Here is a 14009-nt window from a genome sequence, read left to right as displayed (position 1 = left end):
AAGTCTGTGCATCGTCTGCTGTCAACTTCATTTGTGTGACTTGGCCAAATGTTCAGGTGTATCAGAATTATCTGGAATATATAGCCTCAACCATCCACCAACCTTCTTAGAGGTACTTTGGCTGTCCGCTCTCTCAAGAACAGCAAGTCCCTTGGCACAGACAATATCCCTGCAGAGCTACTCAAGGAGGGAAGTTATCTCCATAATGTTCCACCAGTATATCACAGAGGTCTGGGACCAGGAGACTGTCCCCCAGCAATGGAGGGACTCAAGTCTAATCACCATTTATAAGAACAAGGGTGACAAGTCCACCTGTGGCAACAGTCGAGGGATATCTGTCATGGCTGTTGCTGGTAAGGTCTTGGCCAAGGTGATGCTGCACAAGCTAATACATAACATCACAGAGGCACTGCTGCCAGAGTCACTGTGTGGCTTTAGAAAGAACAGGAGCATGGTTGACAGCATGGCAGCTCCAGGGAAAGAGCTGCGAGCAACATCAGGACCTCTTAATGGCCTTTATCAACCTTTCCAAGGCTTTTTACACGGTAAGCAGGGAGCTTCGATGGGGCCTCCTCCTCAAATTTGGCTGCCCTGCCAAATTTGTGAACATCCTCCACCAGTTCCACAATGGAATGACGGCTCAGGTGGCCTTAGGTGGACAAGAGTCTGAGCCATATGCACCGGGGAGAGACAGGGGTGTGTGCTGGCACCTGTGCTCTTTAACATCTTCCTCCTATGTGTAGGAGGAACCCAGCTTCTCCCCAAGGAATTTGAGGACAGCAGCTGGGTAGCGGTGGATGGAAACCTTTTTAACATCAGGAGAATGAATGTTAATGAATGTTAATGCATTATAAAGCTCGTATAACAGGTGAACTGAATTCAACTTTTGGATTGCTGTATTTATGTTGGTTTATGCTCATTTACACAATAAAGGGGAATGTAATTAAAGTATATTCAATTGACTGACTTATTTTTTAATCTCGAAAGTGTACCTTTATGATTCGCTCTAATGGTGGCCCTATAATTGTAATCAACTTAAAAAGTAAGGTGCTTGAAGATACCCAACCCTGCCAGATAGATAGGACCAAAACCCGCTCATTGTGGATCCACAGACTCTGATCATACTGGGGACACTCGAGAATACCATAGTCCTTGTTGTCAAATGTAGTAAAAAAGTAAGGTCGTAAAAAATATTATGCTCATTCTTTTCCACAGGTAGCTACTGTATGTCGATGATCTTTCTTATCAAAATTTGTTGACATAATTTCAGTATTTTTAGAGGTGTTCTTACACTTTGTTTATCTTAAAGCCTCAATAAATGTTATAGCAATCTTTTGATTGATCTTTTGATATCCTATTTTTGATGTCTAACAGTGTCACATACTGCTATGTCCTTTAGGGTGATGCTTTTAAAATAAAGAATTAAATGGCGTTTTCCTGAATAAATGCTAATAAAGAATTGTTAAATATGATGCTGGTATTATCACTCTATAGATGTAAATATAGTAATTCTGAACTACTTGGTGTGGAAATTATTACTTCCTCAAAATGTTGATGACACTTTTTTATAGCCATTATACAAATAAATAATAGGATTTTAAGTTGAAAGAAGAAGAAGAAAAAGAAGGGTTTGAATTTAGCACCCAGCAAATGTGGGTAAAAATGACTGGGTTACTGTCAGTACCAGCCACTTTGTGAGGTTTTCTGAGTTTCTATATGCACACAAAGCTTCTCAAATACTGAGGCTTTGATCTGTGCATACTGTGACATGTCCTATCACTCACCTGTTCTTTTCTTTAAATAGAACTTAATGCACAATTTCTAATTTACTATGGAATTTTCTCGCTCTCTGTTCCTCCCTGGTCTGCTGTGAGAGCGACTGTGAGGCATGGTGAGGCCCAGACAGTAGAGTGTGTTCATCTCAGTTTTCCATGACATGGCAGCGGTTTCCTTGTAGCTGAAGCGTATAACAGCATAGTGAGCATGGCAAATGTTAGAAAGACGAGATCGAAAGTGCAGCTACATTTCCATGGAGTATATTTGCCCTCTTTGTCACTGTACTGATATGAGCACATCAGCAGTATAATATAGGAAGAACTGAAAGGAACTGATAAGGGAATTGTTCAGGAATTGGATTGTTGTCAAGGAATCAACATTGATAAAATCTTATCAATTCCCAGCCCTACTTTCTTTTCCTGTGTTGTTGTACATTTACTCTATTAATCACATGCTTGAGCAATGTAAAATTGTTGAGTAGAGTAATGCAAGAAATACACTGATAATAATAAAATGCATGCAGTTGCATTCTCTATAATTCTTTGATCATATGTTACTGCAAAATCCATTCCCAACATTGGCTAGTGTTATGTGTGTTATTAAGTAATCTATGACTTTTATGGACCTCTATTGGGCGAGTTTGAATGAGCTACTAAGTCATCCAAACGAGATAAACTTGGCCACACCTAACCGTGCCTTTCAGGGCTTCTATACTGTGTAGCAACAAGCGTTGGAAAGAGTACCAAACATTAATCAACACGATGATGATTGTCCAGTTTTGGTATAACTTCTATGGAGAGCCTACAAATGAATAGAGCCTACATTTACATTTTTAAATGTAGCAAAGAACAATACTTAACTTAAAACACACTTCAATAGAGGCACCCTGGCGGCTCAGATGGCTAAGGTGATACTGTGTAATTGCAACGTCCTGGTTTCAAATTCAGACCAGGACCTTTGTCACGTGTCACCCCTGTCACTTTCCACTGTCTATCAGACTATCAAATAAAGCATAAATGCTGAAAACAATCTTTGAAAAAAAAGTAAAAGCAAAATTGCTGACTTAAAAAAATACTCAGGAGAGCACAATTAGTGTATGAAAAAGCTACTCAATCACAGTAACGAGAGAAAATGTTAATTGTTACTTCCACCCTTGGTAGCGGCTACATCTATAAACAGTAAATGCTCTATAATAGCCAGCATTTTCTATTAGCAAGTATTTTATCATTTAAGTAAAAATCTAAAAGCACTCCCCTGTTAAAAACATTTGTTTTCCTTGCTTATAACTACCTTCATCTCCTAAAAGGAGACACTATATTAATAATGGAGAAGCTTTTGATCGGTGGAGAAAAGTCAAGTTAGACAATTTCATACCGATGCGGACGTAGCATTCGTTTTGCTTGGCTGGTATATTAGCTTGCTAGCCTACCTATATTATTTGTGTTACAATCCTATATTGAGCTGGAAATTTTAGTAATGACATGCCAATGGGTGAAGTAGTTGGTATGGTTATCTGAAATGCCCGCAACTTAGACCGTCAATCAACTGAAGGCGTGGGAGCCACCTCTCCAAGCGAGATCAGATATAAACATTGTAGCCTTGTAGTCTTAAAAACTAAGACTTTCCGAACGTCTTTGAAGATAAGAAATGTATTCAACATAGTTATTGGGGTCTAACAACATACTCTATGTCTGTATGAGTGAAATTATAAATTACATGTGCGTTGTTTACATGGAAAACTCAAGTAAACTTTGTAGGAGAAATTTTTTTTTTTTTTTTAAAGTTGCTATTGCAAGGTTGGCCTGATGGTGGCACTATGGAGCACAACCAAATGTCTGTCACGCTTTGTCACCCAATTCAAAATGGCTTGTAGAATCACATGATTATTAAATAAGAAAACATTGCAAATGTTTATATGGAAAATATGGCAAAACAGGAGGAGTTTAAGATTTCACATTTTCTTAGCTATTAGATATAATGACAAAACAAAACAGTTTTGTATAACATGGGACCTTTTAAGACAGAAAAAGAAGAGGAGGAAGCATCCCAACAAAAATAGAAAGGTTCCAGCACATGCGGTGCTTGGAACCCTAATAATATAAACTATAGCATACTATACTGTGCTTTACTAAGCAAAAATGAAAATGAGTCAATAATAAAACTGAACTGGTTTATCTAGCCTTTCCTACACTTCATAGAACTTTCTCTTTCAAAGACAAGCACTGCAAAGTGTGGATACAGTTTGCCATCAAATTTATGTGATGAAGAGGGGAAAAACACCATGCTCTGTAAAAACTGTGTTCCTGGAGTTACTCAAAACTATGTATGATCTAAGCCAATGACATTAAAACACAGTGAAACACAACAACTCTATGCTGTCAGCTCCAATACCAGTACATTTCCCGACTGTTATTTTTGTGCCATTGCAATCCGTTGAATTATTAATAGTAAGCGGTGGCATTTCATTCCGTGTCCATGTCTCATCTAGACTCGTATACTACTTCACTCAGCACTCAGGTAGTAACTGGCTAAAGGAGAATGTTGGCTTTTTGTGTTTCTTTCATTTTCTTCTCATGTATTTCCAGCCCTTCCAGCCTCCTCTCTTTATCTGATATTTTCTCTCAAAATCCCCAGCCTCACCCCTTTCCCAACCACACACACCTTCTGTCTCTACAGTTGTCTATCCCTAATAAGCTGACAGTTATGTGGCAGAAGATGCTTGTTGATTTATTGAGCGCTCCAGGTTCTTCTGGTGCATGTCTGACTTGCAACTTCTTAGAAAGATATTTAGCTCCTGTCTGCATCTCTCTCAAATGTCCTCCTCAGCACACTGGGTGTACCAGCCCAGTATTCACTTGCATTGAACATTTCTTTGGTGTGAATATCATGTATTTTTATGTATGGATTAGTAGCCCAGAATATGATCATACAGCACTATCTTCATTGCCATCATGTCCCTATAAAGTCTCCCAGGGATCAAGGACCACATCTCACATGCACCAGCATCAAATATGTTAGACATTCATTATTAAAATTAAATATTATTTATTCAGATAAATGAGTGTGATTTCAGGCAAGTGAAGTACACGTTAGAGAATACTGTCATACAAATCAAGACGAAAAGCAACTCCAGTCCAAGGATGCGCTGACTGCTGAAGACCATGACTTTTCTCATTCAAAAACCCACTGGTGGAACCAATATCTGAAGTCAACTGCATCTTTTTCGACAGAAACCTGACATTGCGGTAAGCTTAAGTGCTGCTCTGCGTTTTCTGGTTTTGCATGCACAATGACTCCTTGGGGCTTCAGCACTAAAAGCCATTAGCGCTCCCAGTGGCGTAAAACTTGCATGAATCTATAAATCTTTCAAGGCAGTGGATTGAATTTGTGCTCCTGATAAAGGTTGGGTTTTGGATGAACAGTACTACAGCTGAGTCGAGTTGGTAACACTACAGGCTCTGACGTTTATTAAAGCAGTAACAGAACATGAAAACTTCATTCTCTAAGGACTTGTTATTCCAGCACTGCAAAGCTTCCTCAATGGATGTATCTTTAGCGGGGAAAGGAATCTATCCAATGTATCACCTAAAATATTTAGATGACACATCTTTATTTGCATGAAATAAAGACAACTTTTTCACTACTTGTACATCAAAGTATTATGGGTATATACAAAAAAAGGAAAAGACAGTAGGATACTCAGTTCAACAGAGTCATAAATGCTGAAAACAACCACTCACACTTACTGTATGTCATTTCAGCTTACAAGGATGTACCAAATATTGTCTTAAGTATTTTATCAAGACATTCCTCCTCAAGCAACAACTCTCCTGTTAGAAAACATAAGGCCATTCAGGCCTGGGTATGAATTCTGCGGTTTCTCTATTAGGCCCAAGCATTTTAAAGGTTACCTCTTGGATCGGAGAGAGATTGGGAGAGAACAGAGACAGCAGAGTGTTTATGCCAAACTGTGAAGGACAGTAGGAGGGGCAGACAAATAGGGAGGTGGGAATCCAATCGCCCAGCACAAGGGCGAGTTATCTGACCAAGGTGCTGAGAGTGGGGGTGTCTTCAGCCACTAATTGATAAGAGCGTTCTATCTTTAGTAAGCAGCAGTGTTTGGCTCAGGACATCAAAACCTTGGCTGTGGCTGAAAGGCTTGTTGCGTCCCACTTCCCCCTCCATCCTGGGCTATCGAGGCAGGGTAAGAGTCAGGATGAGTTGTTCACCTTGCCAGGGGGTCACACCTCCACTTTCCTGCCTGCAATTTGTTTTTTACTAATGTGAATTTGAGCCTTCTACTACTGTTTGTGTGATTTATGTAACATACATGGAGTATATCACCCAATGTATTACCTTTAGGGATGCTTTGCTTTCACTATGTTTTAAATGGCAGAATATAAACAAAAATGCATGGCATTCTGCCACTTTATAATTACAAGAAAATGATGTCACCATTGGACAATGATACTTTACTGGGGGTGTCTTATACCAACCTAAAATCTGTTGAGTGTGTTGTTTCTCTGAGTCTTGCCAACTTTGAAGATTTATACTTCATTATCAATTATCAATAATGTTTCTAAACATGAATCAACAAACAGAATCTCAATAGCTATATACTAGCTCAGAACTTTTTTTGTTGTACTGTATATATTTAAGCTGAAAATCTAAAGGAAAGACATGATCTAGACCAGAGGTTTCACAGTTCATGTCAGTGCGGAGAACATTAAGAAACAAGTAAACATGTCGTCCCCCACAAATGATGCAGGCACTTAGCGGGCCAATTAGTAACAAGTAAACAAATATTGTAGTGCCCCCCCTCCCTTAGGAATTCAGTATCATTTTAAAAATGCCAGAATGGAGCAATGAGACACGTCATTCCCTTAAGTTTCGTGAAAATCCAATCAGTGGTGTCCAAGATATTGTGCGTGATGTACAGATAGCTAAACAAACATTCTACCATCCCCCTTGGGCCGATCTTTTGAAAATGCTGCAATGACATGCTTCATTCACCCAAAGTTTCGTCAAAATCCAACCAGTGGCATCCGAGATTACATTGCATTACATTACATTACGTAATTTAGCAGAATGTCCAGAGTGACTTACAATAAGTGCATTTTGTCAACAGTAGTGAAACCAACTGTGTCACAGTCTTCATCAGCTAAGCCTTTTAATAGGAGTAAGTAGCATTTGTTTTTTTGTTTTTTTTAAGAGTAGAAGGGGAAGAAGATCGTTACATGACAGGCTAGTTCAAGTGGGGTCCGGGTGTAACCAGAGAGATGTGTCTTCAGTCTCCGGCGAAAGATGGGCAATGATTCAGCCGTTCTTACAAAAGGGGGGGAGCTCTTTCCACCATTGTGGTGCGAGGGATGAGAGGAGTTGCGACTCGGATGAGCGACTTCTGAGCCCACGTAGCGATGGAGGGGCGAGGCGACCTGCATGGGTGGAGGAGTGGAGCGAACGAGGTGGGGTTTGGAACCTGACCAGTGATTGTAGATAGGGAGGGGCAGTCTGATGTACTGCCATGTAGGCAAGTACCAGTGCAACGTTGTGAATGCGCTGTAAAAGTCTGATGGCAGAGGCAGGTAGTCCGGCTGGAAGAGCGTTGCAGTAGTCCAGGCAGGAGATTACAAGTACCTGGACCAGGAGTTGTGCCGCTTCTCTCGTAAGGAACGGGACTATTTTGTGGATGTTATAGGGAGAACCTACAGTAGCGGGTTGTCGCTCCCCATCGGCCATAAGGTGGTCAGCGGGTGGTGACAAGGTGCCAGCTCATCCATGAGGTGCGGGGAGAAACCCCGCTTCTGCCCTCAGGCAGTGGCTGGGAAGCAATGCCACTGTCTACACTATCGGGCCATCCTACTGATGGCAGCACCATTGTCAAATGGTAGGCAGACGTATTAGAGGAAAGGCTACCAGAAGTGAGGATAGAGCCACTAATGCCCACGAGGCATGTGCCAAACTGTCCGGCTGTCGTCAGCACCACTATTAAGCGGCAGGCAGACATATTAGAGGACAGTTTGATGAATCCGGAGGTAGGGTCACCGATGCCTAAGAGGGATTCACTGCCCACCGTGTGTGACAGGCCCTTTTGATTCCGTCTCCCACGGGCTGATCTGCCCAAGAAGGGCAGATCGGAGGTGGAGAGGGCCACGGTCGTGATGGCAGCAGAGAGGGCCCAGTCCCTGAGAGAGTTCTATCAAGAATGGTGGAGTGTTGACAGAATAGATGGACAGGGCACTCCGACTGGGTTATGCGCTCCAGTTTCATTGCGTCCTGCCGCCATTCACCAGGGTGAGAGAGTCACTCATGACCTCACAAGAGGGCATAGAAGCCCTCTCCTGGGAAATCCAGAAACAGTTACAGAAAGGGGCTATTGCTATAGTTACTACTACTTAACAGGGATAGAAGTTTGTACTCTGGGTATTTTCTTGTGCAGAAGAAAACTAGAGATATCAGACCCATTCTAGATCTCTGTCCACTGAATGCTTGCATTGTGCAGAGACCATTCTGTATGCTTACATGAAGAAGCTACTTGAACTGGTCTCAGTTGTGCCGAGGCACAGGAAAACCCTGCGCTTTGCATTTCAGGGGACAGCCTATGATTACAACAGACTTACGTTTGGCTGTTCCCAGGCCCCCTTTACCTTCTCAAAGTGTGTGGATACATTGCTCGAACCGCTGTGCAGCACCTAATAGGGATGGGAATCGAGAACCGGTTCCAGTTGAGAACCGGTTCCAAATTGTCTGATCCATCGGAATCGTATGCCTCCGAGGTTATCAATTCCTTTTATCGATGCCGGCATGTTTTTCTGACAGTTGCGCATGCGCATTGCAAAAACTCATGCGTCACGACGTCAAACTCTGCATCTACGCTGCTGGAAACTTGCAACAAGGAGTCATGGCGGAGAGGAATAAACGGTCCAAAGCGGGCTTCATTTCACAAAGAAAGATGACACCAGTGCTACTTGTAACGTCTGTAAAATTATCATTTTTGTGTTCACACATAGCGTTTTTTGATGTGGAAAAAGCGCTGCCTGGAGCGCTTTTTGTGAGGAGAAATAAAAAGCGGATCACGGCAACGTCACCTGACGTTAGCTGAGCAGCTGCTAGCTCACTAACCAGCTGGTTCACTTCTAGCAGACAAAACAGTGTTGTGCAACAAGCAAAGGCTTACCAGATATTTCCAATACATGTCCAGTATAATCCATACTGCCTTTAAGATCGCTGTTGCGGTAACGGAAATTCACTTATTACAACGTCCAATTTCTCCACCGGCACTTTCACTTTCTCCATATTTGTTGTTGCTATGGGAAACGGCCAGCGTCTCTGTCATCGTGATTGGTCGGCTGGGAAAAAGCGGTTCACGTCACCCGGCGCTATTCTGAAAAGTTGAACATTTCTCAACTTTTGAAAGCGCTCCGCTCTGACGAAAAAAACGCCGCTGCAGCACTTTTTGGGAGCGGCTGCCTTTTGTGCGCCTTGCGGCCGCTTCCCGTTGCTCTTAATGAGAAAAGGGCGCTGGTGGTTGGAGAAAAAACGTTATGTGTGAACGCAGCCTTAAGGGTGGAAACACCAGCAATATGTTGAAACATCTTAGGGTAACCATCTAAAGATCTTATTTGTTTTCCAAGTTATATAATTTTAAGAAAAGGAGCATTGTAATTTATTTTAACATGTTCAAATGTTATTAGGCAGACATTCTACACTGTGTTCAGACTCGAGATAATAAAACAGCTGCGTTGACGCTGAAAACCTGTGTAGGCCTACTTTTTTTTTCACACAGAAAATTGATCAGGAATCGATAAGGGAATCGATAAAGAACCGGACCGATAAGCAGAATCGATAATGGCATTGGTATCAATAAAATCTTATCAAATCCCATCCCTAGCACCTAACCATGTTAGGGTTTGCGATCAACTGGAATAAGTGCACCCCAGCCATGCCAACGGGCACTGTATTTGGGAGTGCAGCTCAATTCTGCCACGCTTCAGGATAGAAAACAGTTAGCCACTGGACGAGTACCTCCCACTACTGGCCTAGAAATTAGAATCATGCACTTCAGGCAGGCTAAATACTTCCCACCTTAGATTGAGGGCTGGTCTGGGGTCCTATATAGGGCCTCCAGGTAACACCTGTCTAAGCAGAGGTTCACCCATTGGCTTTGTGACACCATATCGCAAACCTATGTGTTAGCGGGCAGGGACCCTCCCGTGGCTATTTGTGTGCACTCTCCATGGAGTGTAGCAGCATCCTCATTCGGCGGGACTTGTGGAGGAGATTTGCACGGCAGCATTCGTGGTCGACGCACTGTCCGTTCATCAGATTTTATCTGTTGGATGTTGGATGTCTGAGTCTTTTTCAGGTCTGTGCTTAACACTGGGACACTGTGAATGAGAGACCTATTGTGGTGGAGTCTCAAAGTGCTGTTGCCCAGTGGGAGACCAGCCAAGAGTCGGCCTGTGCTGGCAGGCTCACATGTTCAACACATAGGAGCGTAGCGTTGATCCCCCCCACACACACATACACCTTACCTGGCGTGTGGGAGAAGGGCGAACCATGTCTGGCTGACCTGTTTTGACCAGATTGACCAGTTTTGACCAGATTGACCAGTCAATCTGGCTTGTGATACGGCATGTTCTACTTTACACAGGTAGTTCTAGGATCACAGGTGTAGCCCTCTAACGAGTCACGCTGCTGCTCCAAGCCGCTGATGACTTAGTGTATGAGGAGAGGTCAGCCTTATAGAGCGGTGCCCCACAGGGTTGAATTGGCTTGCACTGATTGGCTGAGAATGTGCATGCAAATTTTCAGTGCAACTAGATGACTGGCTAAGCCAACATCGCCCTGTTAGAGGGCTCCGCCTGTGATCATAAAACTAGAGTTACCATGTGGAACTTTCATTATCATGGACTTGTGCTTCGAGAATAACCTGGTTGCGGTTAGGCTAATTTGCCAGCTTAGCTTCAACAGCATCTTAGCCAGTGTTAAAATCTTCCAACCCAACTCAGGGACTGCCAAACTTCTGCTCTGGCAGTCCCTCATTATGCCTACACTATGTCTATAAGTAAGTAAAATACGAAAGAAAAGCAAGTAAAATATTTTTGTTGATTTATCCTAATTTGACATAAACTACAGTTATGCCAAGGTTAGGCTAGCCTACTAAAAATGTAGAGTTCAGCCCCATATCAATCTATTTTTTAGCCCTTTATAGGTGCTCGGATGGGTGGGGTGGTATGCATGATTGCAATGGGTGAAACTACATTGACTTTAAAAACTCCACCTGTTCACACCAAATTGCTGAACAAAATGCATTCATTGACTTAGCCACTACGTTTAGAAAATCTCCAAGCTCCTCCCTGATATGTGAATGTACCGTGCACCAACCGAGAGCTGGCTCGTGCTTGTGTGACATCTACCATACTGCCTGGTGTACGAGTGCTCATGGTATTTTCCTAATGCAGGGTTGTCAGGGCTCTGTGCAGCCTAAAGAGCACATACCGTAATTCCCCTAAGCACTGTGCATTGCAAAAAGCATTACCCGTGAATGAACAAACCAACGAACATTCAGAGCCAGGCTCCTATAGAGGTGCTCCAGAGCACCAAATACTGGTGTGGACCATTATAGACTACATTTTCCAGGAGTCTAATTTAGGTTACAAAATCAGGAGCTCTTTTCAAAATGCCCTTTTTCAAAAAAAGGGCATTTTGTTAAAGGTCCCATATTGTGGAAAATGGGATTTCCCTTGCCTCTTTGATTATAAAGGAGTTGGCTATGTGCTATCTAAACATTGTGAAAGTATCAAAAGGCACGATCGGCAACTAAATCCACACAATCCATATTAGAAAACTGAGCCTCTAAACGAGGCATTTGGACTTCCGTAACTCTGTAGCGTCACAAAGGTATGCTCATTATCATTTTTGTAAGAAATAATAGGCTAACAAAGTGTTTTTTTCAAAGCAGTTGAGCGATTGGCATTGTTTATTTACCGTAGAGTTTTCCCTACCTGTAGCTGCCGGGCTGTGGTGTCTCAGGTTTCACTCTTGAAATGGTTAGCCAGTCAGAACAGAGCGTCATTAATATTAATGAGCCTTAAAGACACAGCAACAAAAACAGCCTGTTCTTGGTAAGGCTCAGAGAGATGCTGGAAAATTAACATGTCAAAATGGATTGAGAGTTTTTTTGGTACATGACACCACACAGCTTTTAATGAACCCCAAGACATAAAATAAAACACTGGAAAGTGTAGAATATGGGGCCTTTAAATTGTGCATGAAACTGAGCATTTTTTTCTTTTGCTTTCATTAATTTTGTAACTTAAGTGCCAAATAAATAAAATTAAAAGAATGAAACATACACCAATGAGAGAATTTAATATTTGATTGAAACTTAACAGTGCTTGCAGGGGATTGAAGCATAGGCCTAATTAGCGTAAACAAATTCATGGTCATTATGATTGCCATGATTAGGGTAGTTCAACTTACATCTTTCTGGAATTTTGAGCTCAAGTTTTGTCATTTTCATTTTGTATTGAATGTCCACCTCAATGGCTTCAATTTCCTTCAGTAATTATCTTTTAAAAGTGTTTTTACATTTTCTGTATGTATTTTTTTCTGTATTTTCTTCATCTGCATTAATTCATTAACTAACCGATTCACTTGTGGTCCCATGAGACAATCAAAACAGGGTCGCCCACCTGCAAATAGTTTGAAATCATATGTGAGAACCAGGCAAGGGCACATGAACCATGTTTTAGTAAAATAAATACGCAGGAGCAATGCATTATGGGGCATCTCAGTATGTCTAGTAACATCGGGCAGCATACTTAGAAATTCTTGCCAATATTGTATACATCTGGGAAGTTTTATATACACATAATAAACAGTATGCAGGGGAAACACACTCCATACTAATTAGACACACTTAGTTTTGCCCTGTGTTGGAAAGCGCATACATGGTTTCCAACACAGGGCAAAACTCTGTTACTTTGTCTGCAGGTTGCAAAACAGCAGTTGTGGGAAGACTCTCAGTGGATAAAGCTCTGCTGTTGTTTCTTTGCTGAGAGAAAACAGAGAGACCCCATGTGTCTTGAAAATCCCAAATCCAGGTCAATTACCCTGTCCTGTCGCATGTTGGCTCAGGAGATGTCTGCTGGGAATAAATCACCAAATGAAGCTTGAAGAGGGAGGATGGGAGCTGGTGAGATGAAATGTTAATTCTAAGTAACTAAGTAAATTCATTAAATGTGAGTGAAAATCATTAGATACTCAGACATGCACTCAGACACGCCATACATTTTCACCTGACATGCTCAACTGACTTTGCATGTGACTTTAGTATCATGCAAACTATTATGTCTTATTTTTACTGTAGTTGTGCTGTTTCTCTGTGCTAGTGTCACTTACTAAGCTAAATATTAATGCCTTGCAAGAACGCTAGCGTTAGCAAATAAGCAGACAGCATGGATGACAATTCCACCACTCCTTTGCCAACACTCACTGCTTATGTAGCCTGCCTCAGCCTGACACATACAGCAAGCAATGGCTGATCCCTCCTCATGCTCCATTTACTCACACTTGAGGAGGTAGTTTTTGTTGTACATTAAAGGAATAGTTCACCCCAAAATGAAAATTCACTCATTATCTACTCACCCTCATGTCAGTCGAAATGGCAGTGAAGTTTGTATGTTTCCATGTATTGTAGGTTCTTTAGAGTTCCAAAAAGAGCAAACAATTGCACTGTGGGTCCAAAAGTCCAATATTTACTTGATTATCTCCTAGATTTTCATCCCTCACAAAGCTCTGGTCACCCTGAAGTAATCTAATGGAAGAGTCTGTGATGCCAAATCTCTGACCAAACTGGCATATCACAGTTGAAAGATGTGGGGATCATTGCCTGCATGGCACATCGAGTCTGCTGGATCCCCCCCAACACCGGACTCCAAGCACAAGCCACAGACCTATACACTGGTGCCAGAGTGGTTCAGAGTGCCCTCATGTGTATGGAGAAACTAAGATGTGATAGTTAGTTTGACATACATTGGGAGAAATTCAAGACCGAGGGAGAGACTAAAGAACTGCCCGCAACCCCTTCAAAGAAACAGTGAAGAAAAGTGAGTATACAATTGAGAGACAATGTGATGGATACAACACTTGGTCAACAGGAGGTAGAAGGTATAATGGCAGAATGTAGAAGACTATATTTCAGTACCCTAGAAACTGTAGTGGGAGAA

Source organism: Centroberyx gerrardi, chromosome 1 (genome assembly GCF_048128805.1).
Source record: "Centroberyx gerrardi isolate f3 chromosome 1, fCenGer3.hap1.cur.20231027, whole genome shotgun sequence".
NCBI lineage: Eukaryota > Metazoa > Chordata > Actinopteri > Beryciformes > Berycidae > Centroberyx > Centroberyx gerrardi.
The sequence above is the reverse complement of the archived record's forward strand: the minus strand, read 5'-3'. Positions refer to the sequence as shown.